Below are 6458 nucleotides of genomic sequence, written 5' to 3' on the forward strand. Positions count from 1 at the left end.
ACAGTGGTGAACTGATTTAATTGAAATATCAATAATACGGTTTTGACTAGAACAAAATGTTGCACCTAAAGCTTTACAGTTATACTTATTTTTCCAATTTCTTTTGATGTGATAAAATTTTACTACTATTGTATTTTTACAAATGTTTAAGATAGCTAAGACGGCTGTTGGCATCCAATTCCCCTAAATTAAATTTGCTTTCCTCCATGTATTCTTTCATCAAAGCTCTTGTTCCACCTTTAACCCCCTTCCTTGCAGAACACAACTTATGTAATATACAAGATAGATAGTGACCCTTTGGAACTGGTTACTTTGTATCCTCTGAAACCTGTGAATTTTTACATTTCTTGTAAAATTAAGACAGTAAATGTCCAAACTGTAGTCAAATTGTGGTTTGTTTTACTGTGATTTAGATTTTTTCTAAAAAGAACAAAATTTTATATATAGTGTAAAAATTCATGCATCAGAAAGACTCAAAAGGCTGTTTTTCACTTTGTTCAAGTTTTGTTTCCAGGCATTTAGTGTGTCATGCAGTTGTTGTCACTGCTGTTTTCCAAATGTCCATTGTGTGCTATGACTGACAACTATTTTCTTCTGGGTCTGATCAATTTTGCAGGGAACCATTTTGTTTCTTACATCAATAACAAAGGCTTCAACATTATCGGCTCCAATCTGAAGTTCTTGCTGCATTGTGTCAAACGAAATTTCTTTATTTTCCACTGCCATTCCCATAAAAGTAAGCAGTCTCACTTTTCCCATATTCTGTTCATTTAATAGACCAAGTGACTCAAAGAAGACTTTATTATTCTGGTAAAACTTGACATACGATGCCAATTAGCACTCACAAAAATGGTGAAAAGATCACGAATAAGCTCACCTTCCAAAAATTTGACTCAAAAATGTGATTTAAAAAGAAATGCATTTGGATCTTTCAATGCTTGTAACAATACACCTGTGGGCATCAAGTCAAGCCTGGGAAGCGTCATCCTCCGTGTAACTTCCTAGCAATTCCACCGTGACTTTTGAAACAGCATGACTTTTCTTAGAATCCACAAATGCCTCATAAAGGAGTCTTTATAAAGGTGAGGTTCCAGTCAGAAATCCATTTTCTAACTCGATCCAGCTCAGTTGGAATACACTGGATGGCCCCACAAGGTGCTGCCACTTTAACGAGGCTGCAGTATATGGTGTATCTTATGGGAGTGTTCTTATCCATCCCATGGCAAAGGTTGATTAGCAATTGTGGTCTCAGAGATGGGTGTTCAACTTCCCGAAATGTGACCAGCTTTTCACACAGGCTTTCAGTCAGAGCTCCTTGCTTGTCCGTTTCTGGGATCAGTGGGAGAGACACCATGCTTGCTGTTCATTCACACTTTCAACATCTTTCTCATCTTCCTTCAAGACATACATCACAGGCTTCAATGTTTTGAGCTAAATCTACACGAAGTCCACCTTCTGAGTTCTAATCTGAAATTTCAGCTCCCCAAAGTACCATCCATTTTTTTCAAAGAAATGGAACAAATAATCCTAAAATTTATATGGAACCAGAAAAGACCTCGAATAGCCAAAGCAATATTGAAAAAGAAAGCCAAAGTTGGTGGCATCACAATTCCAGACTTCAAGCTCTATTACAAAGCTGTCATCATCAAGACAGCATGGTACTGGCACAAAAACAGACACATAGATCAATGGAACAGAGTAGAGAGCCCAGAAATAGACCCTCAACTCTATGGTCAACTAATCTTCGACAAAGCAGGAAAGAATATCCAATGGAAAAAAGACAGCCTCTTCAACAAATGGTGTTGGGAAAATTGGACAGCCACATGCAGAAAAATGAAATTGGATCATTTCCTTACACCACACACGAAAATAGACTCAAAATGGATGAAGGATCTCAATGTGAGAAAGGAATCCATCAAAATCCTTGAGGAGAACACAGGCAGCAACCTCTTCGACCTCAGCCGCAGCAACATCTTCCTAGGAACATCGCCAAAGGCAAGGGAAGCAAGGGCAAAAATGAACTATTGGGATTTCATCAAGATCAAAAGCTTTTGCACAGCAAAGGAAACAGTTAACAAAACCAAAAGACAACTGACAGAATGGGAGAAGATATTTGCAAATGACATATCAGATAAAGGGCTAGTGTCCAAAATCTATAAAGAACTTAGCAAACTCAACACCCAAAGAACAAATAATCCAGTCAAGAAATGGGCAGAGGACATGAACAGACATTTCTGCAAAGAAGACATCCAGATGGCCAACAGACACATGAAAAAGTGCTCCATATCACTCGGCATCAGGGAAATACAAATCAAAACCACAATGAGATACCACCTCACACCAGTCAGAATGGCTAAAATTAACAAGTCAGGAAATGACAGATGCTGGCGAGGATGCGGAGAAAGGGGAACCCTCCTACACTGTTGGTGGGAATGCAAGCTGGTGCAACCACTCTGGAAAACAGCATGGAGGTTCCTCAAAATGCTGAAAATAGAACTCCCCTATGACCCAGCAATTGCACTGCTGGGTATATACCCTAAAGATATAAACGTAGTGATCCGAAGGGGCACGTGCACCCGAATGTTTATAGCAGCAATGTCTACAATAGCCAAACTATGGAAAGAACCTAGATGTCCATCAACAGACGAATGGATAAAGAAGATGTGGTATATATACACAATGGAATACTATGCAGCCATCAAAAGAAATGAAATCTTGCCATTTGCGACGACGTGGATGGAACTAGAGGGTATCATGCTTAGCGAAATAAGTCAATCGGAGAAAGACAACTATCATATGATCTCCCTGATATGAGGGAGAGGAGATGCAACATGGGGGGTTAAGGGTGTAGGAGAAGAATAAATGAAACAAGATGGGATTGGGAGGGAGACAAACCATAAGTGACTCTTAATCTCACAAAACAAACTGAGGGTTAACGGGGGGAGGGGGTTGGGGGGGTGGGATTATGGACATTGGGGAGGGTATGTGCTATGGTGAGTGCTGTGAAGTGTGTAAACCTGGCGATTCACAGACCTGCACCCCTGGGGATAAAAAGATATTATATGTTTAAAAAAAAAAATAAAATTATAAAAAAAAAAAAAAGTTATTACTTGAAATTTCAGCTCCTTTAGATTTCAGATAAGCTTGAAGCTCAGCAGCCTGATCTTCCTCACTGATGTCGATGAAGGCCAGGATGCTCATGTTGAAAGCCTGGGTATGGCGGTCGCACCACTCAACGTTTTGTGCTTTTATTATATTTCCTCCTCTTCTCTTTTTTTCCCTAGGCAATTTCTGGCATAATAATATATCTATACGCAGACCTATTCATCTATCCATTAGGTGTTTAACAATGCTCATATGCTCCCACTTCCTTTCCTGAAATGTTTTTTTTTTAACCAGAATGTAAATCGAAGAAGTGCATCGATTTGGATTTTCACCTGTTTTGGTTACTGATGTATCCCACATACTTAGAGCAATATGTTGGCCATGGATGAAAAAACACCCATAAATGATAAAACAACCTTCTGTCCTTTTTGCTTGACCTGAAGGTTTCTATTTGGCCTCCAAAACTTGTGTCAAGACTTCATCCCCAGCAAGACTTTGCTAACTCCACGGTGGGATAGTTGCCCTATGTCAGATTGGCACAGCACTTGGCATTTGCCTTAAAGTTGACTTACTTGAATTTCCTGTTTAGGCCCCTATGCTCAGAGTGTCCTGCTATGTTCTAAGTCTTCTTGTTTACCTATGTCTCTTCATTTCTTAGCCAGCTCTCAGAACACACTAAGTTAATGAATGTCTGTGAATGGATATTTACCATGATATCTCCTCTGATTTGACAGGCCAAATGCCCATGTAACATTGACTTTGGTGTCTCAAAGACACCTCAGTGCATGCTTTTACCCTAGATTTTCACACGGCTCACTCTACACAATGTCATCTAGCACCCTGTCAAAAAATACACTCTAGGTTTTATTGTGGTTATAGCTACATGAAATTTTATTGAATTCCAAGTCTAAAAATGACCCTGGCATATAATTGACATCAGTAAATGTTTGTGAATCAATGGACACCAAATCACAGTTCCTTAGAGAACTATTTATCTCTTCCATTGTTCTAGTCAGAATGAATGTCACTAACCTCCACCCAGTTACTCAGACCCGAAAGCAAACAATTGTTCTTTCTTGTGCTTTATTTTTTAAATTTGTTAAAATAAGGTACAACTAACATTTCTGGAATACAAAACCACAATTTGTTCAGTTTGAGGAGTTTTGACAATAGTTTACCAATGTAAGACAAGATAGAGAACATTCCCCATCACACCACAGACTTCTGTCATGTTCTTTTCCAGTTAATCTGCTCCCTAGAGTAGGAGTATATACACTATGGAAATTGACAAATGCCATAGCCTAGGGTCCCCCTCACCCCTGCCCACCTTCCTGCAAATCTGGTTGTTTAGGTGTTTACCTGCACACTTGTTCTTCCAGGTACTTTTCCGCTCTACCAAAGTATCCTCCCCGCATAGGAGAGTCTTTGGCTACATAATAGGTTACCAATCAATATTTGTTGAATGAGAGAATAATTTAGTGCCCTGGGCACTCCAACCCCTCAACATGGCTTTTTGCTCTTTATCACCTAACTCTCTTTAGTCTTTCACAAGAAGGGCATTGGACGTAGCCTGTTTACTCTTTTTGAGTGGGTTGTGGAAATTAAAAAAATCATGTTTGTATTCATAATTATCACTCCTTTTCTGGATGGCATACGGAACCAGGTGTGCTCTCATCCGCTGCCCCAAACTTGCTGGTTCTTCTGAATCCAAATTGCTTCTTGGGGCAGATCAGATGATCCAGCATGAAACAAAAGGGACCTGACAGGAGGTAGTGCATATATACCAACAGAAAAAAAAACACATAAAAATTTACATGGGGTGCACTTATGAATGGAAATTACTTCAAGTTCCATTTCTGCCAAAAAATGGATTCAAGCTCTTTTGGAATTATTTTCTTTAGCATGTGGAGAATGTACTGTGGAGAACAGTTCAGTGGTGACCCACTTGTTAATCGCTGCCTGTGTGGAAGCAAGTGCAACGTAGCTCTTGGTTTTTCAAATGTAGACATCTCGTGCTACCATTATAATTTTTGCCATGACATCATGTGGCAATTACATCATTTTTTGTGATATTTACCATTTTTCTTTAAATTGAACAACCTTCAAAACCTTAAATAGGTTTATTTAAAAGACATTTTGTATCGTTCCTTTAAATACAAAACTGCTTATTACCCCTCAAGTTCACATTAAACCCGAACATAGGGAATGCTCATCTGTGTGAGTCCTCTCATGTGCTGCCAGTGGTATTCCTAGCACACTTTGGGGAAAAAAGTAATAACATAAAAAGAGTTCAGATTTTGGAATGATCTACATTTGATTTGGTATCTTTGATCTCCCAGAAGGGGAGGTTAGAGACTTAGATTCTTTATTTGTAAAATGCATATCCCTGATTTACAGGAGAGACTAATAAGTAAGATGATGGACAGAACCCAATGACCAAAGGTTGGAGCTCAGAGGAGATGTTGTGTAGGTCAGTTTCTCTTTACATTTATTACTGGCCATTATTACTGGATCAATCATCTCTTTTGGTTATTACTTAAGGCATATTGTTATCGAGGTGCAATTTTTATACAGTAAAATGCATAACTTGTATTGATCAGCATTTTTTTCTTTGTTGGTTCTGGACTTGCTTGCTCTTTGAATTAGATGTCTAAATATCTAAACTGTGCTATCATTTTCTACACGTTTGATTTGAGGAGTATCACAACTTCTGTGCCTCGTTATTCATACATACTCAGGATGCTGAGTGCATCTGAGTTAAAAGTACTGTTTACAGTTGCGAAGTACTGCCCAGGCAATCTTGTTAGTGATGTTTTCCCTATCATTCTTATTATCATATAAGACTAGGATTCTCCCAATCCATGAGCATGGAATGCTCTTCCATCTTTTTGTGTCTTCTTCAATTTCTTTCATGAGTGTTCTGTAGTTCCTCCAGTACAGATCCTTTACCTCTTTGGTTAGGTTTATTCCCAGGTATCTTATGGTTCTTGGTGCTATAGTAAATGGAATTGATTCTCTAATTTCCCTTTCTATATTTTTATTGTTAGTGTATAAGAAAGCAACTGATTTCTATAATTGATTCTATGTCCTGCCACATTACTGAATTGCTGTATGAGTTCTAGGAGTTTGGAGGTAGAGTCTTTTGGGGTTTTCTATATAAAGTATCATGTTATCTGCGAAGAGAGAGAGTTTGACTTCTTAGCCGATATGAATACATTTTATTTCTTTTTATTGTCTGATTGCTGTTGCTATGACTTCTAGTACTATGTTGAATAACAGTGGCGAGAGTGGACATCCTTGTCGTGTTCCTGATGTCAGTGGGAAGGTTGTCAGCTTTTCCCCATTGAGGATGA

At 38.7% G+C, this 6458-nt stretch overlaps 1 pseudogene; it reads right to left on the reverse strand.

Annotated features, from left to right (window-relative positions):
* Positions 1 to 456: 456 nt before the first annotated feature.
* On the reverse strand, positions 457 to 3201 carry LOC111152851 (annotated as a pseudogene).
* Between the last annotated feature and the right edge of the window lie 3257 nt (positions 3202 to 6458).

This window comes from Enhydra lutris, unplaced genomic scaffold (genome assembly GCF_002288905.1).
Source record: "Enhydra lutris kenyoni isolate GAN:26980312 unplaced genomic scaffold, ASM228890v2 scaffoldscaffold3, whole genome shotgun sequence".
Classification (NCBI taxonomy): Eukaryota; Metazoa; Chordata; class Mammalia; order Carnivora; family Mustelidae; genus Enhydra; species Enhydra lutris.